Source organism: Erpetoichthys calabaricus, chromosome 3 (genome assembly GCF_900747795.2).
Source record: "Erpetoichthys calabaricus chromosome 3, fErpCal1.3, whole genome shotgun sequence".
Lineage (NCBI taxonomy): Eukaryota > Metazoa > Chordata > Cladistia > Polypteriformes > Polypteridae > Erpetoichthys > Erpetoichthys calabaricus.
The window spans coordinates 179,259,267-179,285,694 of NC_041396.2; positions in this window are offsets into that span (position 1 = coordinate 179,259,267).

The window sequence follows — 26,428 nt, forward strand, 5'->3', positions numbered from 1 at the left end:
CGCACTCCCTCCCAACTCCGGCTCAGTCTGCTGGGGTTTCCCACAGTCCTTTTATATTCCTTGACCCGGAAGTGCTTCTGTCCCTCAGTCCATGTGATTTTATAGCACTTCCGGGTCAGGTGGAAAACTCTCCTTTTTCTTCAGCCCGGAAGCACTTCCTTTCTTCCGTCTCTGTGACTAGGGAGTACTTCCGGGCTATAATAGAAACCATTGTGCCTCCCTGCAGCGTCCCCTGGCGGCCCCCATGGTATCCAGCAGGGCTGTGCAGGAAAACTCCATTGTCCATGATGCCCTACTGGAATTCGGGGCCCCTCCATGTTGCAGGGAGGACTCCATCTAGCGGTGTGGGGGTATTGGCCGGGATAAACTGCCGGCCATATACCACAATATGTGAATATATATATGTATATATCCATCCATTATCCATCCCGCTACATCCTAACTACAGGGTCACAGGGGTTTGCTGGAGCCAAACCCAGCCAACACAGGGCACAAGGCAGGAAACAAACCCTGGCAGGGCACACACACACACCCACACAACAAGCACACACTAGGGACAATTTAGAATCGCCAATGCACCTAACCTGCATATATATATATATATATATATATATATATATATATATATATATATATATATATATATATATATACTGTATATATACTGTATGTACTATAATTTATTCTGAATTTCTCCATGGAATTGACAATATTTAGATTTATTTATATTTATATATACTGTATATGTAAATGCTGTATATGTAAATATATAATATAATGAAGAACTACTGCTGTCAATAACAGGCTTGTAAATGATAGTAAGAAGATGAGACCTGTCCTGATGTACTTCAGGCTTACGTTTAAAGACGTTAACATTTCAAAACAGCAGGTCCAGCTTGCTGTGCTCACCAAAGGAACATCCCATTACATCCAAAGTTGCCTGGTAAGTGGCACCAGCTTTCAGAATGACTTACCTTTAGAGTGTTCTCAATGAGGTTTCAACTTCATAAATAAGACATAATGTTTAATTTTTGTGAATATAGGATTATTTGGTTAAGATGCAGCTTTTAAGTGAATATTTTATGTTAAGGAAATTGTAGAGCTCATGAGGAAATGCTTGCATTATTTTTGATGTGTATATTTAAACAGGAGTTTAACAAGCAAATGGCCTTTTTAGACATAAGGTCTGGTCAGCAAGCATATGACATGAATGCATGCATAGGAATGAATCATTGTTTTCCAAGAGAAATAGATTAATGACATGTATGCAAATAGACTGTTGGATATTTGGAAATGGCAAATGAAAAAGCAAATACTAATATAGTGTTATAACTATTACATTGAGTTAGCTTTACATTCAGATAAATTTACCAGTGTGTATATGCTTGTAAGCAGGCATGAAGTAAGTACTTTGGACCTTAATTCAATATGTTGTGGTATTTAGCTAAAAATAGCTTAACTGACAAGCAACAAGACCATTGGAAGTTCAGTTGTCCAATTTCAGCTGATGCGACTATTGATAATTCCTGCGTGAACAGCCACAAAGGCACCGTATAAAGGAAAGGATTTAGAAGCACTTCTTTGACATCATTGTCAGGCTAGCCACTTGAAATAATGCCCCAACACCTGCAAGTATCACATCTGGCCTATGAAGACAAAGAGTAGCTTGCTGTCTGATTTTGATTTGCATTGTTCAGTTGTATGTTTTCATCCATTTTGTTTATGTTGTAACATTTGGCATATAGTATGTCTGGATTATTTACAAATAAACATAAGTTTATATTGAAATAAGGTTTTGCACATATTATCTTACTGAAACACTAGCAATCACTAGGGGTTTGGAGGTTCTCTAGGATGAAGGACTAAAGTACTTCTCCAGGTTCTGTAGAACCCTATCCCAGGCCCTTCAGCTCTGGTAATGTAACATGGAGATTCCTGTTCACGTTCAACCCTTACAGGGGTGCTCTTGGTTAAGGATTCCAGGGGTGGGTATTGCAAAGTGTACAAGTAGAATGAGGTTCATAATCTTGAGGACAGCAGTTAAGCATTTCTGTGATTATTTTTGTCCATTAGAAAAAATGAATCTTTGGATGCTAAAGTGCCTTTTGTAGACACTTTCACGATTAAACATCAGTTCAATAATATGATTTGAGTAACTGGAGAAACAGAAGGCATAGTAAAGGATGGTAAGATCAGGAATTAGGAAGTCTTTAAAATAGTACAAACATATCCTTATATTTTCAGAACAGGATGTTAGATTACACACACACTTGAGAGAAAATCAACAACAGAGTCACCAGGAAAAAAAGACAAAAATCAAGAAAAGAAGCCAGAAAGTCCAAAAACTGAAGCAAACAGTTAAAAGTATGAACAGTTATCTGTCTTGGAAAGGTAACAGAGAACAACAGCACAATGCAAAAACAAAGCAAACCAAACAAAATACTGCTTAATACTTTCAACATGACATATGAGTTAAACAATATCTCATTGCGCCTGTCTAGGCGCGAAGTAGGATATACAGTCATATGAAAAAGTTTGGGAACCCCTGTCAGCCTGCATAATAATTTACTGTACTTTCAACAAAAAAGATAACAGTGGTATGTCTTTCATTTCCTAGGAACATCTGAGTACTGGGGTGTTTTCCGAACAAAGATTTTTAGTGAAGCAGTATTTCGTTGTGAAATGAAATCAAATGTGAAAAACTGGCTGTGCAAAAATTTGGGTACCCTTGTAATTTTACTGATTTGAATGCATGTAACTGCTTGAACTTCATAGACTGGTGTGTTCAGTCATGAGAAAAGGTATTTAAGGTGGTCAATTGCAAGTTGTGCTTCACTTTGACTCTCCTCTGAAGAGTGACAGCATGGGATCCTCAAAGCAACTCTCAAAAGATCTGAAAACAAAGAATATTCAGTATCAGTATCAGTTCAGTTTCAACTGGAAGGAATGTAATCAGGAAATGGAAGGCCACAGGCACAGTTGCTGTTAAACCCAGCAGGTCTGGTAGGCCAAGAAAAATACAGGAGTGGCATATGTGCACGATTGTGGGAATGGTTACAGACAACCCACAGATGACCTCCATAGACCTGCAAGAACATCTTGCTGCAGATGGTGTATCTGTACATCGTTCTACATTTCAGCACAATTTGCACAAAGAACATCTGTATGGCAGGGTGATGAGAAAGAAGCCCTTTCTGTACTCACGCCACAAACAGAGTCGCTTGTTGTATGCAAATGCTCATTTAGACAAGCCAGATTCATTTTGGAACAAAGTGCTTTGGACTGATGAGACAAAAATTGAGTTATTTGGTCATAACAAAAAGCGCTTTGCATGGCAGAAGAAGAACACTGCATTCCAAGAAAAACACCTGCTACCTACTGTCAAATTTGGTGGAGGTTCCATCATGCTGTGGGGCTGTGTGGCTAGTTCAGGGACTGGGGCCCTTGTTAAAGTCAAGGGTTGGATGAATTCAACCCAATATCAACAAATTCTTCAGGATAATGTTCAAGCATCAGTCACAATGTTGAAGTTACACAGGGGTTGGATATTCCAACAAGACAATGACCCAAAACGCAGTTCGAAATCTACAAAGGTATTCATGTAGAGGGAGAAGTACAATGTTCTGGAATGGCTGTCACAGTCCCCTGACTTGAATATCATCGAAAATCTATGGGATGATTTGAAGCAGGATGTTCAAGCTCGGCAGCCATCAAATTTAACTGAACTGGAGAGATTTTCTATGGAAGAATGGTCAAAAATACCTCCATCCAGAATCCAGACACTCATCAATTTGCCATAGGAGGCGTCTAGAGGCTGTTATATTTGCAAAAGGAGGCTCAACTAAGTATTGATGTAATATCTCTGTTGGGGTGCCCAAATTTATGCACCTGTCTAATTCTGTTATGATGCATATTGCATATTTTCTGTTAATCCAATAAACTTAATGTCACTGCTGAAATACTACTGTTTCCATAAGGCATGTCATATATTAAAATGATGTTGCTACTTTGAAAGCTCAGCCAATGATAAACAAAAATCCAAAGAATTAAGAGGGGTTCCCAAACTTTTTCATATGACTGTAACTCTTATTTCAGTATACAGCCACTATAGACATGCTTGTGACATTCTCAATTATCAGCTATAGTGCTGCAATCTAGTGAATAGGCATAGGATGTTTCATGTATGTATGTATGTCAGTCAGTATCCAACCGCTATATACTAACACACGGGGGTCTGCTAGAGCCAATCCCAGCCATCACAGGGCGCAACTTGCGCTGCAAGGCAGGAACAAATCCCTGGGCAGGGCACCAGCCCACCGCAGGGCACACACACACACTAGGGACAATTTAGAATCACCAATGCACCCAACCTGCATGTCTTTGGACTGTGGGAGGAAACCGGAGTACCCTGAGGAAACCCTCACAGACACTGGGAGAACATGCAAATTCCACAAGGGAGGACCTGGGAAACGAACCTGGCTCTCCTTACTGCGAGGGAGCAGCACTACCACTGCGCCACCGTGCCGCCCCATGTATGTATGTAGGTATTTATTTATTCAGACACAACAGCTTGTTAGGAAAATAGTGCTATAAATAAACAGTCTGTAGTTATGTCATTGCTAAAAATGTGTAAAGCTGCTGATATTTTGAAAATACTAGGTTCGTTGCAAGATGAATATTTTGATGATAGTGATCAAAATAGTGACAATCAGTTGGATGATGTGGAACATACAGATTCTGGCTCTGTTGCAGATAGCTGCCCTGAAGGCATTTCTTCATCACAAGGCATCCGACGTTTCATGACTGTCAGAACAGGACTACATAGACATTCTGCTGCCCACTGACTACAAAAAGTCACCAACTACCAAATGCGTTGGTGTTGTGCAATAAGTGTAGACAGCTCTCTATTTATGGCGCATGTGCTTCTATGTCTTCAATCTATGTGGTGCCATGTTTTAAGGACTCTCATTCAATTACAGATTTTTAGTCATGTTGCTGGTCAAAATAAAGTAATTGACTATGAGGTGCCGTTTTGGACATAAATCATTGTTAGCTGCGCATACACTCTATGCTGAAACGCTCCATTTCAGTATAGACTGTATGCACTGCTAAGAATGATTTATGTCCTAAACGGCACCTCATAATTAACAGTTTCTTTACATTTTTAATAGAGTTAGTGTTGATAATAAAACTATTGCTTTCTAATAAATTTGTTTTATCAATTTTGATAGAGTTAATTTTTTGTCATAAATGCACAGACCAATACTGCAGCATCCAGGTAATAAATGGTCCAGCAGTCAATGTGTTAAATCCATAAAACTCTACCCTAAAACTGAAAAACACAGCTGTCTCACAGTAAACTTAACTAGATAGTTTAGCCAGAGCAGATGGCGTACAATGCTAACAGCAAGCAGCTCATAAAAGGAGGGACTCTCCATGACAAGATGATTTCCATTGGCATGCTGAATGAAAAAAAAAAATTGGAGCATAGTCTACCTGTAACTGGTGCAGATTTATATTTATGAATTTCAAGTTCTATGTTATGTTTACTTGTACAGTGTACAGTCAAATTTTATTTGTAGGTCTGAACAACATAAAGTTTGTTACCACTCTCCATCACAATCATTGGCATAATAAAGATGCTTGTTATTTTGTGTACAATTGCATTGTACTTTTCTTTCTATTTTGTTTTTGATGACTTCTATTTCATAAACTTATGTATGTTGCTCAATAGACTCTGATGTACTAGGCTATAATTGTAATGTAGTGGATAAAGTTTGAGATTGGTGTTTTCTGGGCAAAGCAATAGCTTTAGAGTGAGACAAGGGCCCACCTTTAAAGACGTATTTGTGTGTTCAAAAGATGTAGTTACTGCTAATCATCCAGCTTGAGCACAATATTGGAAAAGATGGAGACTGGTGTCCCCTGTGAAGTGAAGTAGAAATCCATCATGGAGTTGCTAACCAAAGACAAATCCCAATGTAAGCCCCAGGAAGCAGAAAGCATTCCTTAATGATCATCATCAGTAATAGTGACTGATATGACAAAATGGCTGGTACTTGCTATTTGAAGAAATAGACAAACAGGACAGGCCTGCTGCTCTTATCCAGTTACAAGAACAATAGTGAGTAGACTGACTTTTTTGAAAGAATGAGGCAAACTGGCAGCTTAGATCAGCGGTTCTCAATTTTTATTCATCCAGCTTTCCCAGTGTATCACGAGAACATGTGAGGCCCTCTTACACGGGGAATGAAATTTATTGTCTTGTACTTTTACTGCTGACATGACAAAGCTGCTTGTTTTTTGAATTTACATTTATCAACAAAATCAGATTTGCTGCTAGTTCCTTTACACCACCTGTGTTTTTTAAATCATTAATAGGCAATTGCCAGAATTACTTAATCTTCTTATATAATACGCTACCGTGGCTGTCCGTTTGTCTGTCCAGGATTTTAAATCGACTTTAGCTCACAAACTGTTTGACCTATTGACCTGAAATTTGGTACACATATACTATGTGATGTCTACTATCCGTTTTCGGGGTGATTGACCTCCAAGATTATTCCTCTTTTTATTTTTATTTTATTTTATTGTAGAATCAATTCTCAGCAACGGCCAGAATGGAAGACGTGCGATGCATGTGTATGGGTGCTGTTCTCATTCCCTACCACCTTCGCTGTCACTTCCCCTACCTCTTCATATCTTAAATCATTCTTGAGGCAGATTGAAGATTTATGTGCCAGCTTAAGTGAAAATTAAAGAAAACGTACTAAGTAATTACACCATAAACACTGACTTAATCAGTTTTAATGCAAAAACATGATGACGAAAGAAGTCTAGAAGTGTATTTCTAGAAATAAAAACATCAAAAGTAATTTTTAATGTTCAGATTTGGTTTCTGCAGATTTTTTTTTCATAACTTAATTACAGAAGAAGCTTTGTTATCCTCTGGATTTAGCAATGGAGAGTTTCCATCAGTGATAGCCACAGCCACAAATAGCCACAAATACAAATGCGTTTTCTCTCCAAATACAGCAATCAACTCAGCAGAAAAGACAAAAACATCTTGTATAATGGTGGCAACAGTCAGATAAACCATGGAAGGGCACCCAATCCTGACGCCTGTACAGCTTGGAATAGTGAGGATAGTGAAAGCAACATGTGTGAACTCCTTCACAAGCTCTTCTCTAACAAAAGAACTGGATATATTACAGTTTGCTTAATGCTCCAGTAGATCTACAGAGGATTCCATAATCTTGATCCTCCCTACAGTACTGACTCACCTGGACAACAAGAGAGGGAAATATGTGTGAATGCTATTTAGACTATAGTTCTGCATTCAATACAATAAACCTCTTTAAGCCCATCACGAAGTTCATGGACCTGCATGTGAACACTTTAACTTCCTCACTTCCTGACAGGAAGACCCCAGGTGGTTCGAGTGGATGGCCACACCTCAACACAGGCGTGCCACAGGGCTTTGTCCTGAGTCCCCTTCTATACTGCCTCTTTACATATAACTGCATGGCTGCACATGACTTTAACATCATTGTCAAGTTTATTGAAGACACACCGATGGTAGGCCTGATATCTAACAACAATGGGCAGGCTTACCTAGATGAAGTAGAGCCTGGAGTCAGGGCAACAGTCTATTCCTGAATGGCAGTAAGACAAAGGAACTGATTGTGGACTTTCAGAGAAAACAGCAGAAGCACTGCCACTGCCGTAGAATTAATAACACTCAGGTGGTGAGGGTGTCCACATCACAGAGCATATGACCTGGCCCAAGAATGACGACATCTTGGTAAAAAAAAAGCACAACAATGACTTTACTGCTTCAGACTCTTCAGGAATGTCAGGCCACCTCCCCAATTACTAAAGAACTTCTGCACGTCCACCATTGAAATTATCCTGACAGCAGGTTTGGGAACAGCAAACAGCAGGACCACAAAGCTCTGCAGAGAGTGGTGCGATTAGCTGAATGCATCACTGAGAATGCATTCCCTAACTTCCAGGACATCTACACCAAGCAATGTCAGACCTGGGCAAAGAAAATTATCTGTAACAGCAGACATCCCAACAATGGCCTCTTTTCTGTGCTTCGGTCAGGTAAATGCTACTGCTGCCTAATGTCCATTTCAGGGAGAATGAGGAGGAGCTTTTTATCACAGTCCATACAGTCTTGAATAAAGAAAGTGTCCAGAATGTAATGATACCCTATCATTAACTCTATTACATTATTTATTTAGTTATTTATTATTTATAAAATATTTAGAATTATATTAATGTTTTTATATTTATAGAGTCATGTATTATTGTCATTGTCTTTTTATATTCTTCCTAAAGGCACAGTCATTAGAGTTGAGCAAATAAGCATCTCACTACATATTGTACTATATGTATAATTTGTAAGCGACAAATAAAATTAGATTTGAACTACAGCAAGATAGCCAGCAGTAGAGTATTCATTATAAAGTAGCTGCTTAAACATATTAGTTTGAAAGAAATGAGGCACAATTTTTAATTTACCAGAACTAATAAGCATTGCTGCATACATGTCATGTTGATTCTCTCAGAAAAATTCAAGTACACACTGATAGGAGTTTTACACTGTAGAATGAGAGAAAGAAAAACCATTTAAATAGACCAGTACTAAGAAGTAGTGGTATATTTACCCACTCACCTTAATAAAAGGATGTTTCTATGTGTGTGTCTATCTGTCCAGTTTTTATGTTGCTGTCATTCCAACAGATGCATTGCATTTATCATTCCAACAGATGGTGCAACACAAACATTAACATACAAACTCCATAGCAAATGGCATATAACAGACACATACTGTATGCATTGTATTTTGTCTCTTTAACAGATAGTGCTTAACAAACAGTTATAGTAATGCATTTTATTACTATAAATGTTTGTGATGTTTTATCTGTGGGAATGACAAATGCAATGCAATTTATTACTTCATGCATTACAAAATACATTCCAATAGATTGTGCACTATAAATGTCAACGATAAAGTCTACATTGATTACTTAGATTTCAGCCCATGAACTGATCGGTAGCACAGCTAGTTTCACATATAATACTTTTTTTATTCACTTGCATTTAGGTAATGTGGTTGGACTATTTTTAACTTTGCTGTGTACATTCATTTCTGTAATTGTATGCTCAGTTTTATGATTGCATGCTTGAAGTGTTTTGTTTGGTTATGTGTTCGTTTTTATTTTCTTTTTGCCTTTTTATTCTAACCAATCATATTTCACTCTTACTTTTGTATATCTGCTTGGTTTTATTGATGCAAAGTACTTTGGCCAACTTCTTAGTTGTTTAAATAAATTTGTCTTCACTTGAGTTCATTTGTTCATTGTGTTCATTAATAATTAATCTTTTATTTTATATGCTGATATATATCTCCAGACATGGATTCAAAGATGGAGTTCACACTAACCCAGATGCATTTAAAAATGCATCTTTTCTATTTGTTGTGGCCTTCCATTACATTGAAATGGCATTTTTGATCACCAAAAAAATTTTATTTCAAAGACACTCTGGAAAGAGGGTATATTTGAACATACTAGGTGGATGGGTAAATCAGAGCTTTTCGAATATGCTGATATGTGATAGTCATGTAATCAGGCACTGACTATATTGTTGACCCCTGTGATTTCATCTTTCATTTTCTAACGTCTCTGCATCAGCTAACAGATACTCTACCTTGAAACACTTCAATATTTTGCCGTATTTATTTTTGCAGGACTCTCAATGTATATTCTCCAAGGTCTTGGCAAACTTACATTCATCTGTAACCTTTAAAAGCAGGTGTACTTTATCTTCTGTCCTCACAAAGATTTCCTGATTTTTTATTTCTAATTCTTTCAGCATTTTGCTTTCTTTCGAGTTTGTCCCACACTTGCCTATTAAATAACATTTATGTGTTTTTGCTGATTTGGTGTGGACGGTTTAGAAAACAATCTGAAAATAAGTAGGCAAAAAATGTATAACAAAATGACATTTTCAAAATTATCCATGTAAATGTGGTTTAAGTGAACAAGCAATAATAGTGGCCATTGTCTGGATGCAGGTATCAGCACATGAGCAAACCATCCTTTTAATTTCAGGTTGCAGTTCTAAAGTCAGACTGTTTTCGATTCAAATGATTCACTGATAACTAGTAATGTCATTCGTATTAGCCCAGTATGACTGCTTCAAGATAACATTCTTAAATTGTCAAATGATTGCAAAATCTGTGACAATGAACAATGTCAAGTATGTGATGAAACAGACATAATAATTGATAACAGGACTTCGATCCATTACATAAACTATTTTAAAACATTAGAATAGTCTAGATGAGAACAGGCCATTCAGCCCAACAAAGATCGCCAGACCTATCCACTTTCAAACTGGAAGACAGTTAAATTTATAAGTTTACTTATCAGCCCAGACATAGAAAACTGTATGTGTTTTAAGCAGCTTAAAAAGACAAGCAATAAGATGAACATTCTGTTGTACACAAGCAGTTTAATTTAAATGCTTGATTATATACTAGAAAGAACACCTTCAATGAAAATTTTAACTTTTTACAAACTTATGTATACAGTAATCCCTCGCTATATCGCGCTTCGACTTTCGCAGCTTCACTCTATCGCGGATTTTATGTGTAAGCATATTTAAATATAGATTTTTTGCTGGTTCGCGGATTTCTGCGGACAATGGGTCTTTTAATTTCTGATACATGCTTCCTCAGTTGCTTTGCCCAGTTGATTTCATACAAGGGACGCTATTGGCAGATGGCTGAGAAGCTACCCAACTTACTTTTCTCTTTCTCTCTCTTGCTCTGACATTCTCTGCTCCTGACGGAGGGGGTGTGAGCAGGGGGGCTGTTCGCACACCTAGACGATACGGACGCTCGTCTAAAAATGCTGAAAGATTACCTTCATGTTGCTACCTTCTATGCAGCTGCTTCCTGAAGCAACATGCTGCGCGGTGCTTCGCATACTTAAAAGCTCGAAGGGCACGTATTGATTTTTGATTGTTTGTTTTTATCTGTCTCTTTCTCTCTCTCTGATATTCTCTGCTCCTGACGGAGGGGGTGTGAGCTGCTGCCTTCATTGCAACTGCTTTGTGCCGCTGTGCTTCGCATACTTAAAAGCCAAACAGCCCTATTGATTTGTTTGCTTTTCTCTCTCTCTCTCTCTGACATTCTCTGCTCCTGATGCGCACTCCTTTGAAGACGAAGATATGTTTGCATTCTTTTAATTGTGAGACGGAACTGTCATCTCTGTCTTGTCATGGAGCACAGTTTAAACTTTTGAAAAAGAGACAAATGTTTGTTTGCAGTGTTTGAATAAAGTTCCTGTCTCTCTACAACTTCCTGTGTTTCTGTGCAAATCTGTGACCCAAGCATGACAATATAAAAATAACCATATAAACATATGGTTTCTACTTCGCGGATTTTCACCTTTCACGGGGGGTTCTGGAACGCAACCCCCACGATCGAGGAGGGATTACTGTACAGTCATATGAAAAAGTTTGGGAACCCCTCTTAATTCTATGGATTTTTGTTTATCATTGGCTGTGCTTTCAAAGTAGCAACTTCCTTTTAATATATGACATGCCTTATGGAAACAGTAGTATTTCAGCAGTGACATTAAGTTTATTGGATTAACAGAAAATATGCAATATGCATCATAACAAAATTAGACAGGTGCATAAATTTGGGCACCCAAGAGAGATTTTACATCAATACTTAGTTGAGCCTCCTTTTGTAAATATAACAGCCTCTAGACGCCTCCTATAGCTTTTACTGAGTGTCTGGATTCTGGATGGAGGTATTTTTGACCATTCTTCCATACAAAATCTCTCTAGTTCAGTAAAATTTGATGGCTGCTGAGCATGGACAGCCTGCTTCAAATCATCCCATAGATTTTCGATGATATTCAAGTCAGGGGACTGTGACGGCCATTCTAGAACATTGTACTTCTCCCTCTGCATGAATGCCTTTGTAGATTTCGAACTGTGTTTTGGGTCATTGTCTTGTTGGAATGAGCATTTGCATATAACAAGCGACTCTGTTTGTGGTGTGAGTATAGAAAGGGCTTCTTTCTCATCACCCTGCCATATAGATGTTCTTTGTGCAAATTGCACTGAATTGTACAACGATGTACAGATACACCATCTGCAGTAAGATGTTCTTGCAGATCTTTGGAGGTGATCTGTGGGTTGTCTGTAACCATTCTCACAATCCTGCGCATATGCCGCTCCTGTATTTTTCTTGGCCTGCCAGACCTGGGTTTAACAGCAACTGTGCCTGAGGCCTTCCATTTCCTGATTACATTCCTTACAGTTGAAACTGACAGTGTAAACCTCTGAGATAGCTTTTTGTAGCCTTCCCCTAAACCATGATACGGAACAATCTTTGTTTTCAGATCTTTTGAGAGTTGCTTTGAGGATCCCATGCTGCCACTCTTCAGAGGAGAGTCAAAGTGAAGCACAACTTGCAATTGACCACCTTAAATACCTTTTCTCATGATTGGACACACTTGTCTATGAAGTTCAAGGCTTAACAAGCTAATCCAACCAATTTGATGTTGCAAGTAATCAATTTTGAGCAGTTACATGCATTCAAATCAGCAAAATTACAAGGGGATCCAAATTTTTGCACAGCCACTTTTTCACATTTGATTTAATTTCATACAACTAAATACTGCTTCACTAAAAATCTTTGTTCGGAAAACACCCCAGTACTCAGATGTTCCTAGGAAATGAAAGACATACCACTGTTATCTTTTTTGTTGAAAGTACAGTAAATTATTATGCAGGCTGAGATGGGTTCCCAAACTTTTTCATATGACTGTAGTTTATACATGTGTGTCAAATTACATACTTAAGGCTAAAAGTGCATAAATAATTCAATGACCCAAGAAAAACAAAACAGAATTAGGTTTCATTATAAACAATATCTGTGATGGGCTCCTTCCTCTCATGTATCCGATACTGCTGGGATGCGTGTGCCAGCCATAACTCTGATCTGCACTAAATGGATTTGAAAATGAATGGATAAACAATATTGTCATATTGAAAATTGCAGCTCATAGCATATTAAATATTCCAAGCTTGAAGAAAAATGTCAGGAAAAAAAAAGCTTCAGTTGTTTGAAAAGGTGCGAGCTGAGCAAAAACTAAAGAACAATCCAGGGGATATTGAAGCTTGTATTACCTCTATTAGCAATAATCCTACAATTGATCCTCAGAAAATGAAAGGCACAAGGACACTATCTAAACTTGTAATGAATGTAGGAAGTTCAGAGTGGTAACAGTCTGCAGTGCTTTGATTGGCTTTACTTGTTCTTGAACAAAGTAATTTGGAGATTCAGTTCAAAGATACAGTTTTAATATAAAATCATATTTTTAATACTGATTAAATAAACGTCAACAAGTTTGATTGAAGACTTTACATTATTATAATTTCAAATAAAAAATGACTGTAGTAAAGTCACATTCCTTAGGATCACTGAATGCATCATAATGTCACAAATCTTTTGCTATATATCAGTAGTGATCTACATTAAGTCTTACTTAAGTGTGGGTCTACTGTGTTTTGATATTAGTTATTACAAATTTGTAGTAGTTTAAGTAAACGTATATACTGGGCAAGCCTTTTTTTTTTCAGAACAGTTACTGAATTTACCATTGATTTAGGTTTCTGTGTGGTAATCAATGTTTGATCCTGAAGTATCACAAATCCTTTCACATGAAGTGGAACTATTTTTTTTAATAACTGCTTGAAAACCAATTCAAATGTTGCTGCTTCAGCGTCTGACATGGATTAGCACCAGACTCCAAAACTGCTGGATCTTACTGCTCTGCAGTTGAGTGGACAGGTTGTGTGACCTTTCTTTAACCTCTTTGCCATGTCTCAAAGTCTGATTTAAAAAAAAAAACACTTTATGCATCCATTTCATGAATCAGTTTTATTCAGTTCCGAGTTGTAGGGAGGAGAAGCCAATCATAGTAGAACCAAGCACACTGCAGGAACCAACCTTAGATGAGGGGCTAAATATAATTTGAATACAGAATTAATTGTGAATAGGAAGTGTTTCACAACCTCTTAAGTTAAAAAGGTAAGATATTGTGTTATCCTATAAGATTGCATTACATAAACATAGTATATAGTATGGTATAAATGTATGGCCGGTATAGAGCTGCATGAAGTACATCAGAAAGGGCACTAAAATGGGTTGTGAAAGAGTGAAAGCCCAAGAAGGTTAATGCAAAGAGAAAGGAGCCCAGATTGGTCACTGGGAGGGAAAACAGCAACATAAGTCTTACTTGGCACCATGGAAGAAATTTTTGAGGTGACACCATAATAAGAAAGTTGTTGTGGGGAACTCACAGGAAGACACCTCATTATACAAACCCACAAAACAGTAAGTGGGATTTCCTGTATGACAATAATGTACTTTACTTTTCGTGCTAAGGTGGAGTGGAGGTATCAGAATTTGTATTTTTGCAGCACAGATCATAGATCAGTCAAGTTGCATCACAGGCCACTAAAAAGCAACATGGGATAGTTACCTTAGACTTTATAAGGTATCGTCCATGGTGAGTTAATATAACTACAGTATATCTTGCAAGAGATAAACCATTGTGGAGTTTTAGACGGGCCTAGAGGTCACCATTATCATGAAGATCAGCCATCCACGCCCACCAGCAAAAGCTTGCCCTAAGAACTGATTCAGGTCAGAAATGGACTGGAGGTTCTCAGGTAGTAAACAAACATCTCTAACCGTTAGGTTGAGTAAATTAATAAAGCAATAAAACTGAAGAGCTGACACTGAGACTTTTAGTTCAATTAAAATTTACAGGGATAAGTCCCTGCTTTCTGGGCTGCAGCTTAAAGTGAATATTTAAGTTAAGATATTTTATCCTTAAATGTCCCTTTCTCTGAAATATATGGAAATATAATTAAAAAGTGTTAATCATATACAGTAAGGAAATGTATATTTAAAGGATAAAGTAGTTATGAAAAATGGTTGGATTGTAGCAAAATCAACTGGAAGTCCTGAATGCTCAATTAATGTAATACTATTATTTTTCTTCATTGCTTACACTTTGATTTTGTTAAAGAGGCTAATAGTTTATATCTTTTATTGTCTTCTTTTAATCTTTATAAATTTTCAATTGTGCTTTAAAGAATTTTAATATTTATTTGGTCTAGATTTTTACATACTTCTGGACTCAGAGGTTCATGTGTGGGGGGTGTCAACCTAGGGGTGTAAGTGTGTTTTCTTTCATTTTGAAGTTTTGTTGTTTGTATACATTGTTTCTCATGTTATGTTAATTTTTTTGAATTTGCGTTTGTTTTATTTGACATTATGCAGTTATATCATTTTTGTTAATATTGTTTTGTTTTCATTATTATTGTATAGGACGGAGTGGTGGCTCTGAGGCTAGGGATATGCCCTGGCAATCGGAAGGTTGCCGGTTCAAATCCCGTAAATGCCAAAAGGTACTCTGCTCTGTTGGGCCCTTCAGCAAGGCCCTTAACCTGCAATTGCTGAGCGCTTTGAGTAATGAGAAAAGCGCTATATAAATGCAAAGAATTATTATTAGGTATGTTTATTTATATTCCTTGTATTCTTTTGGTGGAACTCCAAAAGGCGGTTGCATCATTACATCACCTCTGAAGGACCCTCTGCATACTAAAAGAGTCATTGATTATTATAGAATATGGTGTCATAGTAAGTATAGTTTGTTTTTTTTTTCTGGATTTTTGCTTGATCTTTAGATTTCTGCTTTTGGATTACGGACTGCCTTTGTGATAGCCTATTCCTGTCTGTCTCTGAGTATTTGAAAATACTCAACCCCCTGTGGACCAGTTTTGTTCAAATGTGGCACATTTATTCTTCAAAGAAATTCTTGAACAGATCGTGATCTAATCTCGAATTGAAAAGTTTTGGTGAGTTTGCAAACTTATCAGTCATAAAACAGAGAAACATTCTGTGTGATTTCAACTACAAATTATTGTTTCAATTTTTTCTTGAGACTAACTGCTTGATCTTATATATTTTGTGTATATTCCTCCTTTACTTACTGTAGCTGACAGTTGCTCAGATGGCAAATACAAGTGAGTCTGACACTGGGCAAAATGCACAAACAACTCACACAGCAGTACCTTTTACTGCTGCTTTAGGTGAGTTAATTAATAGAGTACACAATAAAAGTCAGTTCTCTGGAAACAGATGGAAGGGGAAAGCCATTATGTAAGCAATAATAAGACTGCATTGATTGAACAATATTATCTGCAGATTATTATTGCAAAGAACCAACATTATCAACCTGCAGCTAAATGGTGTTTGAACTAATTAATTACACAGTAAAGCTGCAGCTGCCCTAACTGATATAAACATAGTATGGGCTTAGCAATGGCAGTGGTGTCTGGCGCCCAGCCCAAGATATACAAGAACAATCCTGGCAAGCCTGTGACCTTCTTCTCATTATATATAAAATAGCCTCTGAATAATGGTAAACGTTTTATTTAAGACACATGTACGACTCCTGAAAAACCCTAAGGAGGACTGATTTTACATACATGTACGAGTCAGGTGAAAACCACCTCTTCAGATGTTTATCTGTGTGTAACATCGCACAACAATCACAGATGGGGGTAAGACCCTGATCCCTATAAATCCTACAGACACCTCTTGAAAGGAAATTGCAGCAGGTCTTTTGGCAAAACATTGGACCACGCTGGCTACTAATAGTGAAAACGGAGCTGTATTACAGTTTGATCAGTGCTGATTACTTAGTGGTATAACACACAAAAGTCTGAGCACACGTTGTGGTTAATCCATACCTGAAGAGCCCCTTTTACATCACACTGGAATTCATATCTCTAAGATTAGATAAAGCTGAGGTTGGCTACTTATTTACAGCTTATTCTATAGCCTCGTTAAGATTACAGTCACATTTTGTATCCCTGTTATACAATAAATCATTTCCTTTCCAAGTTTGTACTTATTTTTATAACTTTAACAAATTACTGTGTTTTAACTAATACTAATAGCTAGATGTGAAACTTATTTCGGTTGCTTTTCTCCTTTGAAATGTAGTGAGAAGTCAAGCAAAATGACACCTTTTATTGACTAACTAAAAAGATTACAATATGCAAGCTTTCACGGCAACTCAGGCCCCTTCTTTAGGCAAGATGCCTCGAAAGCTTGCATATTGTAATCTTTTTAGTTAGCCAATAAAAGGTGTCATTTTGCTTGACTTCTCACTACATCCATAATGGCTAACATGGTACAATACCTTGGACCTTTGAAATGGAAATATTGACAGTGGGTTTAGGCTACTATTGGTCATATATTTTTTAATTGCTAATTATTGGATACTACTCTACTGGGTATACTTTCAAAAATGTTACATTTAAGAATACAGTATTTACAACAATTAGTCACAGACCCCTCACCATTAACACACATCAATTGATGACACACATCGTGTGAATTGCAATTGGCTTTGCATATAAGCTATTGAGTGACCAAAAACCAAATTAAGCCACATTTTAACTCCATTATAAAGTGTTGTTAAAAAGCACACACTTAATGTAGTCTACTAATACATGTAATTGCATTCTGCTATCACTAATATTTTTTAAAATGACTAGTTGTTGCAGAACTGTTTAATAAAAAAATGTAATAACTGACTCTTGGATAAAGTAAATTAAAAATGTAATATGCTCCAACTTTCCTATCAGTTAACTTTGTTGCCAAACAATCCTGAATGTTACTCCATAATTACAGTTTCTAACTTGTGATTTTTTGTACCTTTTTCCCTTGCATTGGTAGTGTTTGTTCTCTCTTATTGTTATTTATTAAATTATTGAACTTAAAGAAAATTGTTTTGTTTTGTGTCCCAGAAAGCATATGTTTATGGTCACCTCCCGAGAAGAACTATTTCATGTATTTTAGTGTTTTTGAGATTTTAAAGCCTGGGCCTCATTTTGCACCTGTGAAGACCAGAAAGCATGCCAGTTAATTTCGGGGTTGGGCTACCTGGGGTAAGGCCTCCTCACCCTTTTGGTTTTTCTTTTAAATTTTTTATAGCCTTTTCTTGAACTCTAAAATATTTGAGATGCTGTTTCTTCTAGTCATTACATTTTGTGATCTCTTTGTTGCCAAGCAGTTACTAGGTAAGGTCGACATATACGTATTTGGTAAATGACATAATGGAGTCAAGTTATAAAGGTTAGATACTTCCTGGTTTGTTCAAATTTGTATATATTTAAATATATTTTAGTGTTCTGTTTGAGTGATTAATTTAAAAGCTTTTTGTTTATGAACGTTTGTTTATGAACGTTTGTTCCTGATTATGATTTACATCTTTTGTTTTGGCTCTAGTTATGTGTACTAATCTGCCTTTTCACCCTTTTTACTTTTTTCTTTTATTACGATTTCTGTTACACCTCCTGGGATTTTTTTACCTGCATTTCTGACTACCTGTTTTGACCATAACTTGGTTTTTGACCTCTTACTATCTTCTATTTCCAATTTCTAATTAATACTGGTGCCACCATGTGCTGTCAGTACTCTTTTCGCTTTGCAGTATCATTGCAGCTATGGCCTTCCTTGGCTGTTGGGTAAATATTCCATGAATTATGTTATTCCAGTCACTGTTGTTACATTTACTTTGTCATTTTTCCCCATATTTCTCCCACTATCTCAGTGAGCATATTGAATTCATACAGTCAAAGTCACCTGAGAAATTAGTATACAGCAAGTTGCGCTCTTTTGCTCTCCATTTTCATTTGCGTATTTGTTCTCTCTGCAGTTGAAGTACTGATTACAGACTGTGGTGGTCAGATGGGGGCTGTGTCCAGCCACGACGCCTGGAAGGACCAGGAGAGGGACTGTGCCTCCCCCGGACCACAAGAGGGCAGCCACCTGGGTTGGTATGGGGGCCACGGGAATTGAGCATGGAAGCTCAACCCTGTAGGGACCCGTTGCCACTGCCAGGGGGCACCCGGATAATTAAGGAATACCAGAGACACCCGGAGTGCCTCTGGGTGCTCATGCGGCACTTCCGCCACACCAGGAAGTGCCGCAGGAAGTTCATGAGAGGGCACCTGGAGCACATCCGGGCGAGGATAAAAGAGGCTGCCTCCCTCCAATCAGGAGCCGGAGTCAGGCGGAAGAGGACAGAGTTCAGAGGAGAGGAGTGGAGGCGGTGAAGGAAGGTACATTGAAAGGCCTGGACTTGAGGGTGATTGGTGCAGGGGTGTGCTGTGCGAGACTGTTTTGTGTAAATAGTGTAAATAAACGTGTGTGTTGGACTTATTGGTGTCTGCCTGTCTGTGTCTGGGGCTGGACTTCCACAAGACGTTACTACTAGATTCAATACATTGCACTTATTTCATAGCCAGAAGGCATTATGTTGTGTAAACATAACATAACACGTGGGATCATTAGATGCGTAGAGCGTAATAAAGTGCATGCAAGTGAAAGAATGTGTCTTAATGTTAGCAGGTGCCAAAACAACCTATTACAAGTGTGTTTCACTGTAAAAAAAATCTTACTGCTTACTGAACAGAAAAACATTTTTTAAGGATGCTGAATTCTAAGACATTTATTGTTCACTTATGTAGTAATTAAGCATCATTGTTGCTTCAAGTCATATGTCATTTGACACTTCTCATTTAACGTCTTCTTACTCTTCACTCATCTATTCTCACTTGTTAGTTATCTCTTGTCACTCAACTTGTCACTGATTACTTCTCACTTATTCCTTGTCATTTTCAGACTTTTTAAGCAAAATCAATCACAGTCAACAGGTGTTAAGAACTGCAGAGAAACTGGGTTTAGGTAATAAACTACCAATGCAAATCCATTCATTTATTCAACCAATCACTTAATTTTATGATAACACAGGCCAGTAAGCTTTACATGCATCACAGGAAAATTAATGGAAGGAATTATTTAGGATAAGATTGAGCAACACCTGGCAAGGACAAGAGTTTTACTGAACAGTCAGCATGGGTTCAGAAGAGGGAGGTCTTGTTTTACTAACATGCTGGAATTCAATGAGGAGCATATGATATTATTTATCTTGACTATCAGAAAGCATTTGATAAGGTGCCACATGAGAGGTTGGACATCAAACTAAAAGAAGTGGGAGTTCAGGATGATGTTTTCAGAAGGGTGCAGAATTGTCTCAGACACAGGAAGCAGAGGGTGATGGTGCGAGGAACCTCATCAGTATTGGCCGATGTTAAGAATGGTGTTCCACAGGGGTCAGTGGTAGGGCCGCTGCTATTTTTAATATATATAAATGATTTAGATAGGAATATAAGTAAAACGCTGGTTAAGTTTTCAGATGATACCAAGATAGGTGGATTAGCAGATAATTTGGAATCCGTTATATCATTACAGAAGGACTTGGATAGCATACAGGCTTGGGCAGATTTGTGGCAGATGAAATTTAATGTCAGTAAATGTAAAGTATTACACATAGGAAGTAAAAATGTTAGGTTTGAATATACAACGGTTGGTCGGAAAATCGAAAGTACACCTTATGAGAAGGATTTAGGAGTCATAGTGGACTCTAAGCTATCAACTTCCTGACAATGTTCAGAAGCCATTAAGAAGGCTAACAGAATGTTAGGTTATATAACACGATGTGTGGAGTACAAGTCCAAGGAGGTTATGCTCAACCTTTATAATCCACTGGTGAGGCCTCATCTTGAGTACTGTGTGCAGTTTTGGTCTCCAGGCTACAGAAAGGACATAGTAGCGCTAGGAAAGGTCCAGAGAAGAACGACTAGGCAGATTCCAGGGCTACAGGGATTGAATTATGAGGAAAGATTAAAAGCTGAGCCTATACGGTTTAAGCAAAAGAAGATTAAGAGGTGACATGACTGAAGTGTTTAAAATTATGAAGGGAATTAGTACAGTGGATCGAGAATGTTATTTTAAAAAGATTTCATCAAGAACAGGTGGACACAGGTGGAAACTTGTTAAGGGTAAATTTCGCACAAACATTAGGAAGTTTTTCTTTACACAAAGAACGATAGACACTTGGAATCAGCTATCAAGTAGTGTGGTAGACTGTAAGACGCTAGAGACTTTCTAAACTCGACTTGATGTTTTTTTGGAAGAAATAAGTGGATAGGACTGGCGGGCTTTGTTGGGCTGAATGGCCTGTTCTCGTCTAGAGTGTTCTAATGTTCTAAAAGGGTGTGTAAGTACCAAGCGTGAACAAGGCGATAGTCCATTATAAGACACACTCATGCACACACTCACTTCCGACAGGCCAATTTAGAGTTGTGACTTAAGACTGATATTCAGAAGTACCTGCTGCTTTACTATTTTAGTGATTGTTTGCATTATAAATCTGGCAAAAGTATACAGGAAATTACAGAAAAATTGCTTTGTATTAGTATACTGTACGCAATAGAGGGATGTTTATTGGAAGTTGGTATTGAGAGCAGAGGGTTAAGAGAGCTTATGCACTATAATCAACAGAGGACATGATGCCCCATAAATATGCAGCATGGCCCATGAAGAGCTAATGATAAAATAACCAATAAGGTTAGGACACCAGCAAGCAGTTTTTTTTTTTTTTTTACACCCAGTGTAAAAAAGGTGATGGCTGGTGTGCTGTTAAATAGAAGGCTTCTGCAAAGGTCCAGTAGTTAGAGTCTCAGAGTTAAATATTCCTAGGGTATAAACACATAGTAAGGATAACTGAGGACACTAATAGTTTAAGAATGTTCCCTGTCCTTGTCTGTTACATGCAGCAACTCATTACCGTGGACTGGGGAACTTGGATTGCAGGACCACATAGGGCTGTTTTTGGAGTACTAAGAGAACTTATGAGTTCCCAAGATCATTGCTAACCCTGCAGATATCAGAGTGCCCCCAGATGTAACTCCTAGTCTGGGCATAAAAACTCCTGTCCCCCAAACAGACTTTGAACTTGAAGTTCAAAGGTTAATATTATAGTTCAACTGGTGGAATGAAGAGAGGTCAGAGAACAATAAAGAAAAAGAGAATGATGTAATGTTGATAAAGGAATATTTAGTTGTGGTATTTTGGCTAGGTAGTGGACCAGCCACCCCAAAGATTACTTGAGTTACCATCCCTTTGCTTAGGCACACAAAGAGAGTCACCAGGTTTGTTGTTTTTCTTCTCTTTATTTTCTACTTTGTGACTTCTTTCGTTGTTATCCTCCCTCATGTTCTATGTTTTTATATACTGTGACCCATTTTGGTCTTCATTTCAGGTTCAAAGAAAATTCTGAGTGCCTGCTGTTGTCCACAACTTACACCATAGCTTAGCCTACTTTTTTTGTAAACTGGCCCTGGCACCATTTTTTTATATACTCCTTTCTAATTATTTTGCTCCAAAATATTATTGCCTAAGAGCGCAGGGAATGAGAAACATCCACACCACACAGTGTACAGTTTTGCTAAGTAAAACACATCTCTTCTATCTGCAAACCAAAGCTAATCATATGTAAATGCATTCTTTTTGCAAGTGATTCCATACTTTCATTAAAAGGAGTTTACAAACAATATTTGTTTGTAAACGACATCTCTAAGCAATTGGTAGTGTGTCATCTAGTAAAGGCAGAGGCACCATAACTGTGACACTCAGTGAGATTATTTGTTGAACATGTAAAGAAGACAAAAAAGAGGGGAAACTCCCATGTTTGATACATAACAGAACTGTGGATGAAAATGCATCCAGTTTATTGTATGTGGTATATGAAGGTCCCTATCAACCTTTAACAGCTATAAGGATAATGGCAGGAATTAATCATGGTTGTCGTTCACCATTTAAGTGTTCTAGTCAGTTCTTAAGGCTTTCCCTCTTTACACCAGCATCTTTTCTTCAGTCAAGGCCATGTTTACTATTGCTTTATAATTAAAAATTATTTTGAGGACACCTTTCCTTACACCATAAATCCCACTTATCAAATGTGCAGATTCTTTCCCTGTAGAACTATCGTCTACTACCTTCAGGCTTTACCCAGGAATGACTGTCACTGTAGATAATTTTTTGAACCCTTGATTGACATAAGTGAACAAAGGACTTGTTTCCCTGCTCTTGGTGGAAAAACAGATCAAAGCATACAAGCAGGAAAGCAGGTTAAATACGTTTTAATCTTTAAATATTATAACGTACCATAAACCAAAGCAGATACAGAAGTGGTTATCCAAATCAAACAACCTGATAGGGCCCGGTGTGTAGCCCCTCAGGTGGCTTTTAATCTTGTAGTTGCATCAAAGCCTCACTTCTCTCTGGCCAGCTCATCTCTTGCCAGGTCCATCTCATCTGCTTTCTATCAGGTCTGCTCTCAGCTGTCATCAGGTCATTATCTTGCCTGTCCTCTTCCTAGTCAGCTTCGTCTGACTTTGTACAGCTTATACTGCGTTTAGCATCACATGAAGCTACGAGTCGGACAATTCAGAGAAAACAAAGCTTCCAAAGTTATCTGAGTTATGCCATAACACTGACCCTTCACCTTAGTCAGTTGTTTAAAATAAAACATGCATCTTAGTTAGACAGAAATTATATTTTTGTTGTCGAACTTCCCTTGGGAGCAAAGTGATTTAGCTTACTCTTTATTTTCATGAGAAATATACAGTATATCCGTCTACGTTTATGCAGTTTATCTTTGATTGGTGTTTTTCCAGACAAAGTATCACAAGTCAGAGCTCTGAATGCTCCGATAGCATGTGAATGTGGCATTACTTACTTAGTGATCCTGTCTCAGTTATTTGTCTGGGCAAATAAATCTAAAACCTTTCACTTATCCCACAAGCTTTCTTAGTGGAGGAGGGAAGGGGGCTTTTAAACCCTATTCAAATTCTGGAGACTCATAATTTTTGCTTGTCCTTGTCTCTGATATTTGGAACACACACAACTAAATCCATGCTTCTGATATCACAGAGTATTCAGGCGTGCTTCACATTTTCAAGAAGAGAGCTTCTAATCCATGTCAGAAACAGTAGCTTTTCACTCATTGGGAATGCGGGTTATAGTACAACACTCTCATACAATCTGTTACAAGTAGATCAACATGGCAACTTCAGCTCTCTGCCACAAATTGCACACTTTAGAGTAGGAGTTAACAAACATTCTTACCAGTGGTAGCACTTCAAAAAACCCAGGTGGAAAGTTTAGCAAAAGGTCTTATGATAAAAAACAGCTGCTCTTACCAGTAAAACAAGTCTTCCTAAAAACGCTGAATTTGCAATGCCTCTTCTTAAACTTTTCACGCAATATGTATATGCACTGTCAGAAAGCTGTTCCTTTATTTTAAACATCCAGTTTAGACTAATCTTCTAAATAAATTTAACAGACAAATTATAACAAAATGCTATATATTGCAAATACCTAGCAATAGAGTGTAACAACAGGCAAAAAAACATTATTCCTTTAACACAGTTCATTTCTCTTCATTTCTCAGCATGATTTTAATCTTCATTACAACTAAATATAGAGTCAGAATATATCCATCGACTATAATTATTTTTTTCTTCCTACTTGAGAGCAGTCACTGATCTAACTTCCATTAGCATTGAACACACATGATATACTCTGTTCCATAGAAAGCTTTTGCTGAAGTGTTTAAATTTAGAGTATTGAATAGAAATAAGTGAAAAATCAAATAAAATTATGTTTTTGGAGGTGAAGTTGCCTCATGCTTCAGTGCTTGACGTCCAGAAAAGATCAGCTTGCCCTTAATCTGTTAGTTGTTACTGCCAGGCAGCACCAGTGATGCCACTGTCTTTTAAGGCCATTGGCATAAACCTTTGTTGTTGTTCAATACTTTGACTCAAGCCTAACAGAGTGTTCTCCATCTGTCTGTCCCATAATATCAAATGTATCTTGAATCTCGTCAGTTGCAGCTGCTGTCCAGAAGTCCATACTGGACTTCCATATTTACTTAAGGATGAATGATAAACTGAGGGTAAATAGTGAATGTCCAACCTTGACAGAGTTATCTTGGAGCACTATAGCAGCTTGCAATATGAAATTGATATTAATCATAATTTCTACATATAGTACTCATGAGTTTAAAATTATGCACCTGTAAACCTAAGCAAAAGAAAATGTTTAATATGTAAGTGAGGCAAAAAAACGTCCTAAATTTGTTAGGAAAAAAAAAGCATGAAATGACATTAATGACCAGCAAAAACATAACAATCTTCTCCTTTAATCTTGCCATGTCCAAAGGCTATAAAAAGTTTGATAAAAATACTTTGATAAATGGAAATCCACAATTCTGAAGGTAACAATCATAGTATAAAAAGCTAGCAAAGAGCAATGTTCTCTGGCCTCATCAGCATGCTTGATGCGCAGTCCAGTAAATTGAAATCAATTGTAACATGAGAGAGCTTCACATTTTATTCATCATGACTGTAGCAAGTGATTGCCTCAGCCTCTTCTTTATTAGCTCAACATACACTTGCAAATGCAAGACACTGGGTGCAGTGGATTCATTCACTACTTTTTCACAACGGGACTTTAGTTATAAATTCAGAGGCTATCATAAGCAAGAATTGGCTGGCAAATGAAAATGGTAAGGTGAGATAACAGCTTTCCCTTTGTATTAACATTTTGTTATAGCTAAAATTACCCGCTTAAGAAAAAAGAAAAAAACGTTATTTGTTCTGCAATATGTCATGCTGCTGATATGTTGCTTTAAATGGTCTGAGAATAAACATTCCAAAATACATATTGAAAGTATAAAGTGTATAGTATTATGAGTGACAGTTTACTCCTTGATGCTGCTTAAAACACCAAAGACAGCAATGGATCAGTCCTTGAGCTTTCGGGTCATGATATCAGTATGTTGTACTTACACAATAAAATGTATGCATTAAACATAATTAAATATGTATTAATTAAATATGTATTGAATTAAACTTAAGATGTATGAAAAGTTTCCTCCGGGTACTCCGGTTTCCTTCAACTCTCCAAAGACATGCAGGGTTAGGTGCATTGGCGATTCTAAATTGTCCCTAGTGTGTGCTTGGTGTGTGTGTGTGTGTGTGTGTGCCCTGTGGTGGGCTGGAGCCCTGCCCGGGGTTTGTTTCCTGCCTTGCGCCCTGTGTTGGCTGGGATTGGCTCCAGCAGACCCCGTGACCCTGTAGTTAGGATATAGCGGGTTGGATAATGGATGGATGGATGGATGGATGGATGAAAAAAACAGCTTGTTATATCAGTCTTGAGCCCTCTCATTAGTCCAAGCTAATGAAAGATTCATTTCAAACTGCAAGTGAACTAAATTTTGAGCAACCATAAAATAAAATATAGTTTTTGCTCACAAAGCCAAAAATTTGTAACTGAAAAACAAAACAAAAAACATTTAATCAGGCATTTAGCTTATCAAGATTTTTCAGGGGACAC